Source organism: Cherax quadricarinatus, chromosome 46, assembly GCF_038502225.1.
Source record: "Cherax quadricarinatus isolate ZL_2023a chromosome 46, ASM3850222v1, whole genome shotgun sequence".
NCBI classification, from domain to species: domain Eukaryota; kingdom Metazoa; phylum Arthropoda; class Malacostraca; order Decapoda; family Parastacidae; genus Cherax; species Cherax quadricarinatus.
In genome coordinates, this window is record NC_091337.1 from 20,365,931 (window position 1) to 20,387,113 (window position 21,183).

The 21,183-nt window shown below is 40.1% G+C and overlaps 4 non-coding genes across 4 annotated transcripts; 3 read left to right on the forward strand and 1 right to left on the reverse strand.

The window, feature by feature from the left end:
• The first annotated feature begins 15,589 nt into the window (after window positions 1–15,589).
• On the forward strand, window positions 15,590–15,661 carry TRNAC-GCA (transfer RNA cysteine (anticodon GCA)). Its single transcript has one exon. It is a non-coding gene; the product is annotated as a tRNA-Cys (tRNA).
• A 63-nt stretch (window positions 15,662–15,724) lies between these two features.
• TRNAG-UCC (transfer RNA glycine (anticodon UCC)) lies at window positions 15,725–15,796 on the reverse strand. The gene has a single exon. It is a non-coding gene; the product is annotated as a tRNA-Gly (tRNA).
• Window positions 15,797–17,263: 1,467 nt separating this feature from the next.
• On the forward strand, window positions 17,264–17,335 carry TRNAP-AGG (transfer RNA proline (anticodon AGG)). Its single transcript has one exon. It is a non-coding gene; the product is annotated as a tRNA-Pro (tRNA).
• A 79-nt stretch (window positions 17,336–17,414) lies between these two features.
• On the forward strand, window positions 17,415–17,486 carry TRNAP-UGG (transfer RNA proline (anticodon UGG)). The gene has a single exon. It is a non-coding gene; the product is annotated as a tRNA-Pro (tRNA).
• Window positions 17,487–21,183: the final 3,697 nt, after the last annotated feature.

Sequence of the window (21,183 nt, forward strand, 5' to 3'; positions counted from 1 at the left end):
GGCAAGGTTTTGTCCTATAGTGGAGAAGAAATCATTGAGTCTGTTTGCTGTTTCTGTTGGTGGGAGTTGGGGTTCATCTGTTTTTGCTAATTTTATTTCGCTATTTCGTGATATCTTTTTTGTTCCCAGAATTTCTGATAGGGTTTTCCAGGTCTTTTTTATATCACCTCGTAAGTTGGATAATCTGTTCTCATAATACAATTTTTTTGCCCTTCTTATCAGGCTGGTTAGGATTGACGAGTAACGTTTTGATTGGTCTCTGGTTATGTGACCCATTCTGTACTGTTTTTCATATTGGTGTTTTGTATTTATGGATTTGAGAATGCTGGGTGTTAGCCAGGGACTGTTCAGTCTCTTTGCTGTCATCTGTTTAGTTTTTTTAGGGCAGTGCTTGTTATAGAGGTATTGGGTTTTTTTTAGAAAATTATTAATACATTCGTCAATATCTGTATAGGTTTCTAGCTCAGTGTGCCAATCAATGTTTGCTATTGCTGTTGTGAAGTTATTAATGGCTGCCTCATTGTGAAGTCTGAAGGTGACTTTAGTAGTGTCTTGGGGTAGTTTACCAAGAGTTGTTATGAGGAAAGTAGGGTAGTGGTCTGTGGTATTATCTGTAATTATGCCTGATTTTAAAGGGGATATGGTGTTGGTCCAGATGTGGTCAAGTAGGGAAACACTAGTCTCTGTAACTCTTGTAGGTTTTGTTACTGTTGGTAGTAACATACAGTTACTCATTGTGTTTGTGAATTCAGTAACGTGTGGGTCCTGGTCTTGCAGGAGATTTATATTGAAGTCACCTGAGAGTAGTAAGTGATCTTTGTTCATGCGTGCATCAGTTATCATACTTCCTAGATTTTGACTAAATTGGCTAATGTTTGACTGTGGAACTCTGTAGATGTTTATCAATGTGAGAGGTTTTTGTAGGTACTTTGATTTGAATTTAGCTATTATATATTCCCCATGTTCATCCCTTGTGCAAGTATTAGTGATACATTCTAGTTGGTCTGAGTAGTATATGGCTGTGCCACCCCCTTGTTGATCTGGCCTACAGTTGTGTATGGCTGTGTAACCAGGAATGGCATAGACATCTGTACTATCAGGCTTTAGCCAGGTTTCAGTTAGTGTAATGATGGACATATTGGCATGTAAGGAATTTAGTAATGCTATGAGGTCATCGTAATGCTTGCTTAAAGATCTGATATTGTAGTTAAATATAGTTATGTTGTTGTTGGCACTGAGAAGTGCCTTTGATTGTTCTGCAGTGTAGTAATTACAGTTACTGTTTGATTCATTTAAGTCATTAAATAAGAGGTTGGTATCAGGATCAATGCTTGTAATCATAAGATTTGTAGTGAATCTATAGTTTGAATTAAGTATAAAACAAAGTAAATAGTCTTAAGCTAAAAAATAGCACCTGGATTATTTAACAAATGTAAAATAATGAGCTAAGGGACTAATACAAATAAAGTGATGATCAAATAGTGGAGCTTGGGAATATGATAGTAGGTAGTACTATAAAGGTAATTTTTTAAAGTTAGAATTATAGTATAAAATTATAATATAAAAGGGACTAATATAGGTTGTGGTGACCAATAAAGTGGTAATCAAAAAAATGAGCTTTGGAATATAATGGCAAAATTGTGAACTTATTCTACTTTAGCACCTAAGAATAGCACCTTGATTATTTTAACAATTGTGAATATATAAACTAGGATAGTTATATAAAGCTAAAATAAAGGAGAAAATATATAAGGGACTAAAATTAAGTAATGGTAAGCAAAGTTAAATGGACAGATGGTAGGAATTATAATATAAACTTATAATATAAAAATACAATTTGAAATGGTACTTGCAATTGCACTAGTCTGGTATAGGTTGTTGACAAGATCAAGGTTATACCTAGATTTAAATTGACAAAATAAAATTCACAATTAAAGTACCAAAAGAATAATAGTAAAAAAATAACAATGGTAATGTCTTGATTATAATATGATAGTAAGAGGGTAGACAAGTACACAGGTACAAGGGATAATATAAAGGTTGGGGTTGAATATAAAAACTTGAAAATTTGGCAACAAAATGTTATGAGAAGTATAAAATAATGTTTAATGTACAAAATTAAAATTGACTGGTAGTAAATATGGTGTTTAATAAAATTTTAGTAAGTAATAATGATTACAAAAAAGTGAAAAAGTAATGTTTATTTCATTCAATATTGCACTGGTAGTTATACTTGAGGTTATATGGCAGTACAAGGTAATTAAGAGTAATCTAGGATAGTAAATGTGGTATTAAAACAGGTAAAGGTAATTAGACAAGTAATGGTTATTAAATGTCAAAAATGTTAAGAGTAAATTGAAATTTTAGTAAAAATGATATTTATTAATTTTAGTAAGTAATATCAATTGATAGTATTTAAAAAAAAAATATGAGGTAGTAATATGGACAGAGAAAGTATCAATTCAGCTAATGTTTAAGCGAACAATAGTAAATAACAAAATCACATAAGGTGACTTATGCTTACTAGTAAAATCACAAAATGAGGTAGTTGATTATTTAATTACTAAGAGATTGTACAATGAAATTTGAACAATAATGGAGCAAAACGTACACTACACTACGTAGGCTTTTAAGTTGGACATTGTTTAGTTATTCTCTGTAAGATTGGTATCCCTGAGAAATCGTGATAGATCATTCTCGTTCGTGATTGTGTACAGTTGACCTACATTTGTTTTCCTAACTAGAATTTTCCCATCCCGTGTGAAGCATTGGTGTATTGTGTCATTATTCTCTCGCTTAAGTTTTCTGACTCTATACAGGAGGTTTTGACGTTTTTTGGTAAGACACTCGTTTATATATACCTCTTTCTTTACTTTAATAGATGCAATAATTAAGTCTTTTTTTCTGTCATGTGAGTGGAATCTAAGCATAACACTTTTTCTACCATGGGATCCTAGTAACCTGGCTTCTTTTATTTCTGACTCTGGTACAATAACACTTGTTTGGTCCTTTATGATCTGCAGAGTAATTTCTTTACTGTTTGTTTGGTTCATATCACTGGGAAAAAGTGGACTGTTAACTATTACTGCGTCCGATAGTTTATCTTGTTCAGTTTTATCTTCTTGGAGAGCAAAGTAGTCACTGAACTGGTTATCTAAGTTGCTCTTCCATTCTTTTACTGCTTCTTCAACCTTTGTATTAAGAGATATTATTTGTTGGGTATGGCTATCTATGACTGTCTGGATGGTCTTGTCACAGTTAGTCATTCCTGGTGTTGAAAACTTTTGTTCAAGACTGAGGATTTTGTTTTCGAGTTGTGTCATCCTGGTGTCTTGTTTTGCTAGCGTCTCTCGAAGATTCATATTTTCAATAACTAAGTTGGAGATGCATGACTTTAGGGTATCTGGATCGTTGGTCATACCTGAGAGACTACTTGGTAGGTTGAATCCGGGGAAGAGAGGGGAGGATGGGCTGGTGGCAGCCATGTTTGTTGTTATTGTTGTGGTGTGGCCTTGAGCGGTGGTGAGTGGGGTGGTTGCTGGGCCGGCGTCCTCCTGACTACACTTGTTGAATAGTTGATTTTTCGGTGTTTTCTTGCTGGCCTTGGTGCTGTTTCCTCTTAGATTGCGCCTCATAATACTACAGGAATTGTTGTAGTTAAGAAGAAGTTGTAGTATACAAAGCTTAGGGTTACGTTGTTCGGCTGGCAGCGGGGAGTTGCTTACGGTTAGTTTGCAGTCTTCCTTTGATCTCTATTTTTTCGATTTGTAGGTTTCACTGTTGGTAATCTTTGGTCATTCTGGGTGCTACGTTGGGTAGTGCAGTTTTGCTTGTAACTAGATCATAGGAGCATTGGTAGCTCTGGTAGTTGGAGAAAAGTACGGAGCTTGGAAGCTGCTGCCGCTGCCGCTTGGGTATCTTTATTGAGGAAACGTTTCGCCACACAGTGGCTTCATCAGTCCATACGAAGGAGAAACTTGAAGAACAGGAGGAGAATGAGGTAATCAGTCCCTCAACCTTGAGTCGATGTGTTCAGTCCATCAATCTTGAATAGAATACGGCATATCAGCGGAGAAGCAGCTTATAAACCGTATGGCAGGAGAGGTGCAACAGTCATAGGTCGTGTCACATCTGTTCAATGTGGAAGTAGGTCCTCCTGTTCTTCAAGTTTCTCCTTCGTATGGACTGATGAAGCCACTGTGTGGCGAAACGTTTCCTCAATAAAGATACCCAAGAGTTGCATATGTGTCTAATTTATCAACATGTCGGTTCTCTGAACCATTCATCTACAAAAACGACCTCTACCTAAAGCTACCCAAGAAATAACTCCCGTACCCCATGACACCAATCAAACCCAGCCCCTCCCACTCATATATTTGTCCAGTCTCTTCTTAAAGCTACCCAAGGTCCTAGCCTCTATCACCCCACTGGGAAGACTGTTCCACGCAGCGACCCATGGCCCACACAATCTTAGGCAGCCGCAACAAATAGTTCACACACGCTCCGGCCTAGCAGCAACCCATGGCAAGCAATCCCACAGAACTGAGGAGCAGCCCATGGCCCACACACACAACCCAAGGCAACAGCAAACCACAGCCCATAAGCAATCTGACTCCCAAGCAACCCATGGTAGACACTCCTGCTCACCAGCAACCAATACCTCACATTTCTACTCAGCGGTAACCCATGGCCCACACATGCGCCTATCCAGTAGCTCAATAATCCAGGGCTTCGAGTAAATTTTTACTCCCAGAGCCTGGCCCTGATCTAGGCTTGTCTGGTGTTTGCCTGGTCATAGGCTGTTGCTGCTGGCAACCCACGGACCCACATATCTATCACAGCCTTGTTGATCCAATACTTAGAGGTGGTACATGTCCAGTTTCCGCTTGACGACCTCAACACTTGTCCCAGCAGTGTTTCTGATACCTCGTGGAAGAGTGTTAGTCTGGGACCACATATGTTGATACAGTGTTCTCTTACTGTGCCAATGACACCCCTCCCTTTTATTGGGTTTATTCTACTTTTCTCATATCTCTCACTCCAGTATGTTTTGTCAATGTGCAGATTCGGGACCAGACCCCTCAAGCACCTCCATGCATCTCTCTCTCCTCTGCTCCAGTGTATACGTATTTAGGACTCTAAGGCATTCCTAGTAATTTAAATGCATTATTGGCTCAGTGCAGGCAATAATGATCTCTGTGTTCCAGCTCTGATATCTCTCCTGTCTTGAAAGGAGTCGTCAATAATGAACAAGTGATATAAAAAAAATGTAACCACTGCTACTATTTCACTTGTTTTGAAAGATCTTGTTAACCACTTCATTTTCCTGACTTATATTTGCCTCACGAAATCATAATGACACGATTGCAAACAAACCATACCACGGGTGAGGCTTGAACCCGCAGTCAGAGAGTCGTAAAACTCCAGACCAACGTGTTAGCCACTGGGCAGCTGGCTACAATAAGATTCATCCATCGTCTTCACATGTCTACTGCTCCTGCCTACTTTCTGTACTCGAATGAAGAAGCCTACTGTGTAGGCGAAACATTTCGGAATAAAGTTGCTTAACTGTTGCCTATGTGAGTGATTATGTCGGAGGATCTCACCTTCAAGGACCATAACATTGTATCAATCGCATCTGCTAGAAAAATGACAGGATGGATAATGAGAACCTTCAAAACTAGGGAGGCCAAGCCCATGATGACACTCTTCAGGTCACTTGTTCTATCTAGGCTGGAATATTGCTGCACTCTAACAGCACCTTTCAAGGCAGGTGAAATTGCCGACCTAGAAAATGTACAGAGAACTTTCACGGCGCGCATAACGGAGATAAAACACCTCAATTACTGGGAGCGCTTGAGGTTTCTAAACCTGTATTCCCTGGAACGCAGGAGGGAGAGATACATGATTATATACACCTGGAAAATCCTAGAGGGACTAGTACCGAACTTGCACACGAAAATCACTCACTACGAAAGCAAAAGACTTGGCAGACGATGCACCATCCCCCCAATGAAAAGCAGGGGTGTCACTAGCACGTTAAGAGACCATACAATAAGTGTCAGGGGCCCGAGACTGTTCAACTGCCTCCCAGCACACATAAGGGGGATTACCAACAGACCCCTGGCAGTCTTCAAGCTGGCACTGGACAAGCACCTAAAGTCAGTTCCTGATCAGCCGGGCTGTGGCTCGTACGTTGGTTTGCGTGCAGCCAGCAGCAACAGCCTGGTTGATCAGGGGCTGATCCACCAGGAGGCCTGGTCACAGACCGTGCCGCGGGGGCGTTGACCCCCGAAACTCTCTCCAGGTAAACTCCAGGTATGTGTCTTACCTACCAACCTGTCGGTATTGTATACCATTTTGATGCTCACTCTGTCAGGCACTGCAACACAATGGCATCTTGGTACAGAAAAGAAAACACCTTGGACAACTTTTTCAAGTGAGAATTGTTTGATCTGAGAGGGACGTGACCTCTCAGTGGCTACATTCTCTCTACCACTACTCTGCACCTCTCCTTCCGACAGTATATGTCTCCACATTGTCACTTGATCTTCAGATTGTTTCAGACTATGGAACAGAACTCTCCTCCAGGCTGAGGGACTGACAACCAGAATAAAGTTGCCTATGTTTCTTACCTACCAAGATTCATCCAACTAGGTATATTTATACACAATAGGAAGGTTAGCATAGGCACCACTGTCACCACAAAAAAACAAGATTTTTTACAGACGAAACTCCCGTCGGCGTGGCCGTGACGAACTCTAGCTCAAGTCCCCTCAAAGCCGCGGGTTCAAGCCCTGCTCGTCGTATGGATTATATTTGCCTTACTGTGTTCTTTGAAAGGTCACCTGACATTATCACCCCCAGATATTGCACATGTTTCTTTCGTTCTATTTGATGAACTTCAATCTTTCCGTATATAAGTAGTCAGAGTTTGTCATTATTGAACATTATGTTATTCCTCACTGCCCACTAGAAAATTTTTGTATATATCTTTCTGAAATATTTTCGTGCCATATACCCAGGTGATTTTCATGTTTATTTTGGTACCATCTGCAAATGACGATACACAACTGTGGGAGTGTTTTTATTAATGTCAGCTATAAGGATACGAAACAGTAAAAGTGCCAGGACTGTGCCTTGGGGTACTGAACTTTGTACTTTGCTAATTCTCTGTTAAATACTACTTTTTGAGTTCTGTTTGTCAGAAAATAAAAAATCCATTTACCTACTTTCCCTGTTCCACTTATCGCCCACAATGTGCAGTTAATCAATGATCACATTTTTTCAAACGCCTTTGTGATATTCTTGTAGATCATATCTGCTTTGTTTCTTCTAACACCTCTGTAATTCTGTCATAATGGTTTAGTAATAATGACAGAATTGCCGACAAAATGTTAGGTAAATGTACAGATGCAACTAATGTGGCACCTTATTGTGGCAACGCTTCGCTCTCCAGGAGCTTTGTCAAGCTGGCAACGGCTTCACAAAGCTCCAAGAGAAACACTACCACAAAAAAATGTCACATTACTTGCATCTGTGTGCATTTACTTTACATAATGGTACAGTAGCTGTGACAAGCATGATCTTCCTGATCTAAATCCTCATGGTGGCATTAGTAGTGTAGGTTATGCTGTTCCATAAAGTTTGTAATTTGATGTCTCATCACCCTGCCAAAGACTTTTTATAATATGCTCTACTGCCTCCTTTGTGCAAAAGAGCTGTGACCATACTCTTTAAGGCCTCTGGGATTTCGTCTATACCTAAACTGTTCCTCCAGAGAATACCAAGTGCTGATGCTAACAGCCTTTTTCAATTCGTCATTAAAAAAAAAGGAATTCCACGGATCTGGTTCAGGTGCTTCAAAGTGGACAAGTTTTCTATTTCAAGACTATGGGACTATTGTTTTACAGAACAAAAAGAAACAATACCGCGAGTGAACACACAACTAACCTGCACCTAGGTGTTTGAGACACTGGGTTATTTGTGTGATGTAACTAGTGTTTATGTCAAGTTATTTGATCTGAGTGGCCTTGAGATGAATTAAAAACTGCCGCTCCATTCTCCATCTTGCTTTCATTTAGTGGGCGGCTGAACGTGGACTCTTACTGCTTGTGGCATGCAAAAACTGTTACAATTTATTAGGCGTATGTCACACTCACATACAGGCTGCCTCCCAGCCAGTGAACCGGGTGCTAAGGGTTTAATGATCGATAGGGTACCCGTTATTAAATCAGTACCTTGGTTCATTGACCAATCTCAGTTAAGCCCTTAATGTTAGTGTTGAGGAAGTGAGAGCAGGCCTTGAGAAGTTCCTAGAGACTGAGTGTTCCCTCCTTCCAACCTCTTCCTCTGCTTCTCTTTCCTTTGAATGCCATATATTCCCTCTACATTTCTGTCCCGTCACATTCCAGGTTCACAAGATAACACTGCAGTAGTACTAGTTGTCAAAGGCACTTGTCGACAGACACTTCTCCTGTCTTGTGTGTTTGAGAGTGGTGTGTGTGTCTGTGTACTCATCTAATTGTGGATGCAGGGGTTCAGTCATAGCTCCTGGCTGTGTTTGTGTGTGTGTGTGTGTGTGTGCATGCACGCGCGCACACACTCACCAAACTGTGCTTGAGGGTCTGAGTCTCAGCTCCTGGCCCCACAATGATTTATCAGCTACATGGCTTTAACGTGAGATTTTTAAAGGAGACTTTTAATCAAATATTTTTATCCGATAAATTATACATCTATTTTAACAGATTCAGAGGTTACAAACTTCGGAAAATAAACAGAGAACCAGATCATGGAAGCAGCACCTGGGCCTGATTCCTGGAATGTAAAAAAGTGGAAAACATCATAGAGGTAGCACAATACTTGAGAGCAGTTTAGTTAGTTTAATATGTTTATTATGCACCCCATATCCATCCTGTGGGCGGTAGTCAAAGGATTATAGAGGTACATAATTGGTCCAGGGACTGGACTCCAAAGTTTTGATAGCTGAGCAAGTTACAGAGGTAATGAACTCACAATTTACAAAGGTAATGAACTCCAGGTAGATCTGGTCACAATCATGACAAGTTACAAAGGTATTTACAGATTACAGAGGTACGTAATGGGTCCAGGGACTGGGCCCCCAAAGTTTTGATAGCTGAACTAGGTACAAAGGTAATGAGCTCACAAGTTACAAAGGTAAGGAATTCTGTAAGAATGGTTACTTACGTTTATACATGGCTACAATCATGAACAAATAAATTATAGTGCAGCAACAGCACTAACATCACAAGTCAATGTTTTCGGAAGGCTTGAAGAACCACGTTACTGATATTAAAGCATCCTTCAGGCGAGTGGAGGGATCTTCATCCAAGAAACTGGAGGTACTCCCTCCTTCCGTGGATCAAACCTGAATACTTACCATGTACAGGTGCTGTATGACCTTAACAAATTTAGAGATCCTAATTAATACAGTAACAAAAATACAGAATGGAAAGCGCTATCATGCCAGATCAACCAGACTGTGATGGATATGTGGGCCAGCGGGATGCCAGCAGCAGCAGCCTGGTTGACCAGTAAAGCGCCAGACAAGCCTGGCCCAGGGCCGGGCTGCGGGAGTAGGAAACGTATCAAAGATACGCAAGCTAAGTCAACATGGATTTATAGCAGGAAGATCAAAGTGGGCACAACGACAACCCTCGCAAGCTTTACAAATGTGTGTGTGTGTGTGTGTGTGTGTGTGTGTGTGTGTGTGTGTGTGTGTGTGTGTGTGTGTGTGTGTGTGTGTGTGTGTGTGTGTGTGTGTGTGTGTGTGTGTGTACTCATCTAGCTGTGGTTGCAGGGGTCGAGTCACAGCTCCTGGCCCTGCCTCTTCGCTGGCCACTACCAGGTCACTCTTCAGGCTCCATCAGCTTTATCATACCTCTTCTTAAAGCTATGTATAGATCCTACCGCCACTACATCACTTCCCAGACTATTCCACTTCCCGACAACTCTGTGACTGAAGAAATACTTCTTAACATCCCTGTGATTCATCTGTGTCTTCAACTTCCAACTGTGACCCCTTGTTGCTGTGTCTTATCTCTGGAATATCCTGTCTCTGTCCGCCTTGTGTGTGTGTGTCCTAATTAATGTTTGAATTAATAACTCGTAATTGCGAAGACATATAAACATAATTTATTACCTTTATAACTTATTCAGCTATCGAAACTTTGCGGCCCAGTTCTTGGACTCATTATGTACCTCTGTAATCTTTTGACAGCCGCCCACACGGGTATGGGGTGCATAATAAAGATATTAAACTAATTAAGCTAAGAGACAAGTTAGATTTTATTCGGATTTTTAACCCAGGAGGGTTAGCAACCCAGGATAACCTAAGAAAGTCAGTGTGTCTTCAAGGACTGTATCTTATTCCCACTGGGGGCCTTCAGTCTTGTTCCCGAGGATGAGAATTATCAGTCGACCGTAGTTTAAGCCGGGAGGTGACTTGGACCTGCCTTGCATGGGCCAGTAGGCCTGTTGCAGTGTTCCTTCCTTCTTATGTTTCTACCCGGCTGGGGAATGAACCATGGACACTCAGTGTGTGAGGCGAGAGCGTTGCCTACCAAGCGAGAAAAAAAAAAACGGAAGTCTCTTGAATGTCACTACTGCCTGGCGTCTACCGGCAAATCTCTAATGAATGAACTGCCTGGCGTCACCTTAGCTACAGGTTTTCTGCCAGTTTGCACTACCAGTTGATGAAGACATAGCAAATGTAAACTTTGCCAGAGGAATTATTGTCACATCCTGCGTCATAATGTAGTGTAATGCGGTAAAATTCATAAATTTCGAGAACTTGTTTAAATGTTCAAGAAAGGTCCAATTATGTTATCCATGGAGGTATATTACTAACCATTCCGGAAAAATACCCCGACTTTGTCTATCGTAAATGTAAAACTAATCAAGGTGCTATTCTCAGGTGCTAAAGTTAATAAGTTCACTATTTTGCCATTATACTCCAAAGCTCATTTATTTGATTACCACTTTATTGTTCACCACAACTTACATTAGTCCCTTTTATATTATAATTTTATATTATAATTCTAACTTTAAAGAATTACCTTTAAAGTACTACCTACTATCATATTCCCAAGCTCCATTATTTGATCATCACTTTATTTGTTCACCACAAATTATTTTAGTCCCTTTTATATTGTCTCCTTTATTTTAGCTTTAAAAAACTACCTTAGCTCATTATTTTTTACATTTGTTAAATAATTCAGGTGCTATTTTTTTTAGCTTTAGAATATTTACTTTATTTTTTACTTAATTCTAACTATAGATTCACTACAAATCTTATGATTACAAGCATTGATCCTGATACCAACCTCTTATTTAATGACTTAAATGATTCAAACAGTTACTGTGATTACTACACAGCAGAACAATCAAAGGCACTTCTCAGAGCCAACAACAACATAATTATCTTTAACTACAATATCAGATCTTTAAGCAAGCATTATGATGACCTCCTAGCATTACTAAATTCCTTGCATGCCAATATGTCCATTATTACACTAACTGAAACCTGGCTAAAGCCTGATACTACAGATGTCTATGCCATTCCTGGTTACACAGCCATACACAACTGTAGGCCAGACCAACAAGGGGGTGGCACTGCTATATACTACTCAGACCAACTAGAATGTATCACTAATACTTGCACAAGGGATGAACATGGGGAATATATAATAGCTAAATTCAAATCCAAATACCTACAAAAACCTCTCACAGTGATAAACATCTACAGTGTGGCCCGGTGGTCTGGTGACTAAAGCTCCCGCTTCACACACGGAGGGCCCGGGTTCGATTCCCGGCGGGTGGAAATTCCGACACGTTTCCTTACACCTATTGTCCTGTTCACCTAGCAGCAAATAGGTACCTGGGTGTTAGTCGACTGGTGTGGGTCGCATCCTGGGGGACAAGATTAAGGACCCCAATGGAGAAATAAGTTAAGACAGTCCTCGATGACGAACTGACGAACCCTCCGGGGTTAAAAATCCGAACGAAATCTTATCTTATCTTACAGAATTCCACAATCAAACATTAGCCAATTTAGTCAAAACCTAGGAAGTATGATAACTGATGCACGCATGAACAAAGATCACTTACTACTCTCAGGTGACTTCAATATAAATCTCCTGCAAGACCAGGACCCACACGTTACTGAATTCACAAACACAATGAGTAACTGCATGTTGCTACCAACAGTAACAAAACCTACAAGAGTTACAGAGACTAGTGTTTCCCTACTTGACAACATCTGGACCAACACCATATCCCCTTTAAAATTAGGCATAATTACAGATAATACCACAGACCACTACCCTACTTTCCTCATAACAACTCTTTGTAAAATACCCCAAGACACTACTAAAGTCACCTTCAGACTTCACAATGAGGCAGCCATTAATAACTTCACAACAGCAGTAACAAACATTGACTGGCACACTGAGCTAGAAATCTATACAGATATTGACGAATATTTTAATAATTTTCTAAAAAAGACCCAATACCTTTATAACAAGCACTGCCCTAAAAAAACTAAACAGATGACAGCTAAGAGACTGAACAGTCCCTGGCTAACACCCAGCATTCTCAAATCCATAAATACAAAACACCGATATGAAAAACAGTACAGAATGGGTCACATAACCAGAGACCAAACAAAACGTTACTCGTCAATCCTAACCAGCCTGATAAGAAGGGCAAAAAAATTGTATTATGAGAACAGATTATCCAACTTACGAGGTGATATAAAAAAGACCTGGAAGACCCTATCAGAAATTCTGGGAACAAAAAAGATATCACGACATAGCGAAATAAAATTAGCAAAATCAGATGAACCCCAACTCCCACCAACAGAAACAGCAAACAGACTCAATGATTTCTTCTCCACTATAGGTCAAAACCTTGCCAATAATATCCCAAGCTCAGATACCCCACCAAATGACTACCTCACTGGCAACTACCCGAACACACTGTTCCTAGCTACGACTAACCCATACGAAGTCTCCCTTATTATCAACGCACTGAAAAACAAGGCAGGAGATTTAAATACCTTACCACCCTTTATATACAAAAAAGCGTCACAAGTACTATCACCAATCATTGCAACACTCTTTAACAAAGGGTCACCCCGATCCATAAAGGAGGAGACCAAACAGAGTTGAATAACTATAGGCCAATATCCAATTTACACCCTCTCTCAAAAATCTTCGAAAAATTAATTCATAAACGAATCCACTCCTACCTCATCCCCCATAACATTCTCAACCCCTGCCAATTTGGATTCAGGCCTAATAAAAATACTAATGATGCTATTATACACATGCTAGAACATATATACACTGCAATAGAGAAAAAAGAAGTCCCACTGGGGATCTTCATTGACTTACGTAAAGCTTTTGATACAGTTGACCATGACTTGCTCCACGTAAAATTGTCACACTATGGTATTAGAGGGCACTCCCTCAACTACCTCAAGTCTTACCTCAGCAACAGAAGCCAATATGTGTACGCAAATGGGGCAAGCTCTTCCGCACAACCAATTACAGTTGGTGTCCCACAGGGAAGTGTCCTTGGCCCTCTTCTCTTTCTCCTATACATAAATGACCTACCAAATGCTTCGCAATTACTCAAACCCACACTTTTTGCAGATGACACCACATACGTCTTCTCTCACCCGAGCCCAGTCACGCTAGCCAATACTGTAAACACCGAATTACAGAAAATATCTACCTGGATGAGGACTAACAAACTTACACTAAACATTGACAAAACCTACTTCATTCAGTTTGGTAGCAGAGCTACAGATGTACCTCTTAACATAACGATAAACGGATCACCTATCACAAAGCTAACAGAGGGAAAATTCTTAGGAATCCACCTCGATAATAGACTCAAATTTCATACACATATACAACGAAGTGTGAATTGCTCATTACTCTATAATTTGTTCATGATTGTAGCCAAAGTATAAACGTAAGTAACCATTCTACAGAATTCATTACCTTTGTAACTTCTGAGCTCATTACCTTTGTACCTAGTTCAGCTATCAAAACTTTGGGGGCCCAGTCCCTGGACCCATTACGTACCTCTGTAATCTGTAAATACCTTTGCAACTTGTCATGATTGTGACCAGACTTACCTGGAGTTCATTACCTTTGTAAATTGTGAGTTCATTACCTTTGTAAATTGTGAGTTCATTACCTTTGTAAATTGTGAGTTCATTACCTCTGTAACTTGCTCAGCTATCAAAACTTTGGAGTCCAGTCCCTGGACCAATTATGTACCTCTGTAATCTTTTGACTACCGCCCACAGGATGGGTATGGGGTGCATAATAAACATATTAAACTAACTATACAACAAATTTCTAAGAAAATTTCCAAGACTGTAGGCATACTATCGAAGATACGGTACTATGTTCCACAGTCAGCCCTCCTGGCCCTTTATCACTCTCTTATTTACCCCTATCTCACCTATGGAATTTGTGCATGGGGCTCAACAACAACTAACCATCTCAGACCACTAATTACCCAACAAAAGGCTGCAGTTAGAATAACAAATTCTCACTACAGGCAGCACACTCCACCAATATTCAAAACACTCAACCTACTCACCATACAAAACATCCATACTTATTATTGCACTTATTACATACATAGAACACTTAACTCTGATATTAACCCTCCCCTCAAACATCTCCTTGCCAACCTCAACAGAACACATGACCATAATACAAGGGACAAATCACTCTTTGATGTTCCTCGTGTCCATCTCACGCTATGCAAAAACTCAATGCACATAAAAGGCCCTAAAATCTGGAATTCATTACCTGTAAATATAAAAGAAACACTACCTGTTTATAAATTCAAGTCTCTTCTCAAAGTTCACTTACTCACTCAAAACCAAATAAATACTGAATAACTGAACCATATAAATTGTATATCCTAAATGTTACTCACAATTATATCACACAAATTTTAAACCTAACTTTGTTATTTTTTTAAATACACTACCTAACAGAATACTCCATTCTACTGAATGAACAGCAATGCATGCAACCATATGACCTGTCTTTGTAATACTCATTTGTATTTTATAGTTATCTGTTTACAATAATGTCTTATCACTGATTTCATCATTGCTTAGTTAATCTTAAGTTAATTTTAAGCCAGCCCGTAATGCTATGCATATAAGTGGCTTTGGCATGCTGCTCTTACCTGTATTTTTTGTACCTCTGTTTGTATGCTAAAATTTCTAAATAAATAAATAATAAACAAAAAAAATTCCTAATCGCATTAGGTTTTGCAACTGAATTCATGAGTGTAAACTCCCTGTTATTGTTTCGAATTCTGACTACTGAATATTTTGTACATGCAGTAATTTGAGTGTGGACTAATTTACTGGAAATAAGCCACTGACTTTTGGGTTATCCTAGGTTCTCTACACAGATGCTGCTATGTATGATAATCAATGTAACTATTTGTGTATGAGTGAATAAACTTATTCTTTAACGTAATCATTATACTATTATTATTATATAAACAGCGACTATAGAACACACAAGGGGGTGTAGCTCAGTGGTAGAGCATTCGACTGCAGATCGAGAGGTCCCTGGTTCAATCCCGGGCGCCCCCTAACTATATATTAATATTTAATATTCATTTATAATAAAACAAAATTTAAAAAACTAAATACTCCTGCGATGGCCGGGAATCGAACCCGGGTCAACTGCTTGGAAGGCAGCTATGCTCACCACTATACCACCATCGCCATATTCGGACTACTACTTAGACAGGTAATATATTAGAAATATATAGTTTTTTATTAATTTAATTAAAATCATTTGGTCATCAAGGCCACAATTCGCCTAGGAAGTAGCACCATGATTCATCGATTATAATTGAGGAGTCATATATCATATGACAACATCAGTTTTTGCATATACTGTATGCATAGCACCAATGTTAAACTATGTATGATAATTGTATTTATATGCACCTGTACCTAAATAAACTTACTTATCATGATCTAGCCTAAGCAATAATAAAGCACAAAAAAAAAGGATAATTTTCATCAGAGTCTTAATAATATCACATTCAGATATTTTAATCCGTAAAATAAAGTTAATTTTAAACTCGCACTGTACAATACAGCACACGGATTCATTGTGTAATATAGTACATAAATTTTAGGTTGTGTATGTAGCATACGAATATTTTTTTTTACTATGGCAAGATAAGAACTAAGTAAATGAGTTTATTCAGGTATACACAAATACAGTTACACAGATTATCATACATAGCAGCATGTGTAGATAACCTAGGATTACCCCAAAAAAGTTAGACAAAGTGACTTATATCCACTGGGGACAAGGGTGTTATCAGACATAAAACTTACACTTATAGATACCCAGGTACACCACATTATGACTGTCCTGTGACATTGTATAGGATTAAATCAACTATAACTTTTATTTTAACACATGACATAGAATAAGTTTCACATAAGGCAAATGTGTCAACCTGAGCTCATTGGATGGAGTTTGACAGACCCCAATGAAAATATGTCACTGACTTTTTGGGGTTATAGACAATTTAAGGCATGTTTCTATGTAAGACAATTGTAATCACCTAAAACTTGTGTAAATGCATTTCCTGTATGTGCAACTGTACAAAAATAAGCTTATTTAATGAGTACATTAGGTAAGTATACTTTGTTCCTGCTCTATAATGCTAAAGACGTCAGACCAGGTTAACCGCACACTTCGTTAGTAAGTTTATTCAGGTATACACAAATGGAGTTACACAGATTATCATACATAGCAGCATATGTGTAGAGAACCTGGGATAACCCAAAAAAGTCCAAGTGATTCATTTCCACTGGGATCCGTTGTACTAATTCGGTTAATATATACAGTTTTACAGGTTTCCTTCAGCAGGACTGCAGTTTTCTTTTGCAAGCATAGTACATCTTACTATGGATGTTATTATTATAGTTGCTAAATTTCTTTTAAATCTAATCTTTTTACCTGAAAATAAGTCAGGAATCCTCGTGAAAGTCAGATTGCTTGACTTTATTGGGTTCTAGGGTAAATTTACACTTTTTTTTTTGTGCCTGTAATATGAGTGGCCTGAAAACCAATGTAAAAAACTGAATACACACAAAAATTAAATTAAACACTATTGGAAATTAACAAAGGAAAACTTAAATGAAATGCTTTGAAGCAACCAACAGAGCGGCCTGTTGGTCTAGGGGTATGATTCTCGCTTAGGGTGCGAGAGGTCCCGGGTTCAACTCCCGGACAGGCCCATTGTCTTTTATTGTAAGTTTTTTTTTTTCCAAATAACAAACATTACGTAAAATGTCTTTTTAAGCCACATCATAACAAGGCCTGTTGGTCTAGGGGTATGATTCCTGCTTTGGGTGCAGGAGGTCCCGGGTTCAAATCCCGGACAGGCCCAGTATTTTGCTAATAATAGAGCATTCAATCTACAGAATCGGCCTAAAAAATAGTTAAAATACCCTGTAGCTCCAGCTATTTATTCGTCCTCTACAATAATCAGAATTGAGGCAAAATTCAAATCCACATTCCCAGGAAAACTAAAGGAAATATATCAGGAATAGGATATGTTAAGAAACACAGGGAAGTAAATTGAAGTGCATATGAATATACGATTTACCTGTTATACTGCATGGTCAGGAAACACAAAAATCAAAGTCGTTAATCATGGCAGATGGAAAAACGTTCAGTAAGTTTCAACGAATATTACTTCACTCCTGGATGAACGCTCTCTAACACACTATCACTTTACTCCTGGATTTAACGTTCTCTTACACTGTTACTCTACTCCTGGATGAATATTCTCCAAGAAGCTGCTACTCTTCTGGATGTTAGTTAAATATCTTGATCATGAACCCTATACTCACCCTCTGGGTGGTAATAAAAAGATTATAGGTACACAATGGGTCCATGGATGGGGCCCCAAAATTTTGATAGCTGAACAAGTTACTGTGATAATGAACTATTTACATGTTTATATCCTATCACACTCGTAATGAGTTATTTATGCCGACATTAATTAGGTCTCACACACACTCGACCCTTGCAACCACAATTGGCGAGTACACAAAGTGAGCAAAGTAAGCGTATTTTTTCAGAATGGTTTGTAATATACTACTGTCGATAAAATACTTTGGGATTTCTTGAACCTCTCTGAGTTGTCTCTGATTATTATTATTATAATCAAAAAGAAGCGCTAAGCCACAAGGACTATACAGCGCTGCAGGGCAGGAAGGAAGCGAGGGCATCAGGTGGCAAAAGGGAGATGGATGAGCAACAGGTTACGGATAACAGCGGGGCAGTGGATGGTGAAAGGGTAAAGGGCAGCAAGAGACTGAACCAGAAAGGGCTGAGGGGAGTGTGAAAAGTATCATCAGAGTTTGTGGAGTAAATCAGTCGTTGTCAAGAAGTCAATGAGAGAGTCAGGATTAAAGGAGGGTCCATCAGCAAGAAGGGAAGGTAAAGAGAGAGTAGGAGAACGAAGACGACGTTGGAGGTAAATTCTGCGTGCTCGTTGATAGAGAGGGCAGTCTAACAGAATGTGGCTAATCGATACTGGAACTTGACACTGCTCACAGAGAGGAACAGGGTGCCTCTCCATGAGATACCCATGAGTAAGACGAGTGTGGCCAATGCGAAGGCGGGAGAGAGTGGTCTCCCAACCTCGGCACTGATGACAAGAAGACGGCCAGTAACCTATGCTCGGTTTAATAGAATGAAGTTTGTTACCGAGCAGAGTTGACCAACGTTGTTGCCAACGGGTGCGAAGGTGGGTAGCTATTGCAGCAAAATAGTCTAGAAATGGAACACCTCGATAGGAAATTGGTAGGTCATATACTGCTGACCGCGCAGCAGTGTCTGCCTGTTCATTGCCCTGTACGTCGACATGACCAGGGACCCAACAAAAAACAATATCTTTATGTTTGGTAGAGATACGGCGTAGCCAAAGTTGGATACGGAGAACTAGGGGATGAGATGTATCAAATTTTCGTATAGCCTGTAGAGCACTAAGGGAGTCTGAGACTACTACAAATGATGACACAGGCATAGATGCGATACGAATAAGTGCTGCAAGAATGGCATACAGTTCAGCAGTAAAAATGCTAGCTGAAGATAGTAAATGCCCTCGTACGACGCTGTCCGGAAACACTGCTGCGAATCCGACGCCGTCTGAAGACTTAGAGCCATCTGTGTACACAGCGGTGGCATGAGAATGAGAGTGGAAGTGATCAAGAAAAAGAGAGCGGGAAGCCACCGTAGGCAGTTGAGCTTTCGAGCAAGGGAGTGAGAAAGAACAGACCCGAACAGCTGGAACTTCCCAGGGGGGTAGGGAAAAGTGAGATGCTACATGAACATATAAAGGTGGTAACTGAAGGGAAGACAAGAGTGAAAGTAGGCGAAGAGAAAAGGGACGGAGCAAACAGGGGCGGCGAACGAATAAAGAATGTCTACTAATATCGGTGACCATTCTATAAATGGAAGGATTGTGTAGATCGTGAGAGCGTACATAGTAACGAAGGCAATGGGCATCACGGCGATCAGACAAGGATGGAACATTTGCTTCTGTATAGAGGCTCTCAACAGGGGAAGAGCGAAAAGCACCAAGGCACAAACGTAAGCCTTGGTGATGGATAGAGTTAAGGCTAGAGAGAGTAGCAGGAGAGGCCGCGGAATAAATCTGGTCACCATAATCGAGTTTCGATAAAACGAGGGCTGAATGTAGGCGAAGCAGAGTTCGACGATCAGCTCCCCAGGAAAGATGAGCAAGGGTTTTAAGAAGGTTTAGCCGGCTGTGACAAGTTGCCTTCAGAGAGGTAATGTGAGGTTTCCAGGTTAACCGACGGTCAAAGAGAAGGCCTAGAAACCTGACTGTATCACGTTCGGGGATACGGGAGCCATAGAGATACAAAGGATGATCGGAGATAACAGAGCGTCTAGTGAAAGTAATTTGGTGAGTTTTGGTACTTGAAAATTTAAACCCATGTGTGGTGGCCCAAGTGGAAACACGGTCGACCGCATGCTGGAGAGAAACTGCAATAAGGTGACAGTCAGCGCCTGCACAAGCAATAGCGAAGTCATCAACATAGAGTGATGACCAAATATTGGGTGGAAGAACAGAGGCCAAATCATTTATAGCAAGGAGAAAAAGTGTTGTGCTTAGAACACATCCCTGAGGGACACCTTCAGCTTGGACGAAGTCCGGGGAAAGAACATTATTGACTCGAACACGGAAATGTCTGTCAGTTAAAAAGTTCTTAAGGAAGGATGGTAGATTGCCTCGGAGGCCTAAGGAATGGGCCTGGGCCAAAATATTATACCTCCAAGTTGTGTCATATGCCTTCTCAAGGTCAAAAAATATGGCAATAACTGAGTGATTATTCGCAAAGGCATTACGAACATACGTATCCAAGCGTAGTAAGGGGTCTATGGTAGAACGACCCTTACGAAAGCCATATTGACTAGCGGAGAGACTGTTGTGAGTCTCTAAATACCACATTAAACGTCGATTTACGAGGCGTTCCATCACTTTGCAAACTGCACTTGTAAGAGCGATGGGGCGATAGTGGGAGGCATCATGTCCTGTAGTACCCGGTTTGCGGAAAGGGAGAACAATGGCAGATTTCCACAGCTGGGGAAGAACTCCTTGTGCCCAAATAAGATTGAAGAGGTGTAAGAGGACTACAAGGGCTGACCGATGTAAATGTTGTAACATACGAATATGAATGTCATCAGGCCCAGCTGCCGATGATCGGCAAGCTGAGAGCGTTGCCTCCAGTTCTTGAAGTGTAAAAGGCACATTATACTGTTCTTCTCCGAGAGAAGAAAAGTCCAAGGGTACTAACTCTCTGGCAGACTTTGAGGAAAGAAACGAGGGGCATAGATGGAGCCCTCGGGAAATACGGACCAGATGTGTGCCAAGTTCAATGGCAACGTCGAGAGGGTTTGCTATATCAACACCAGTGACCCGTAGAACAGGAGCCGGGTCAGGAGAGTATTTACCACTCAATTTCCTCACTTTTTTCCAGACTGCACTCATAGAAGAAGCAGAGGTGATGGTGGAAACATAGTCTCGCCAACAAGTGCGTTTAGCTTCACG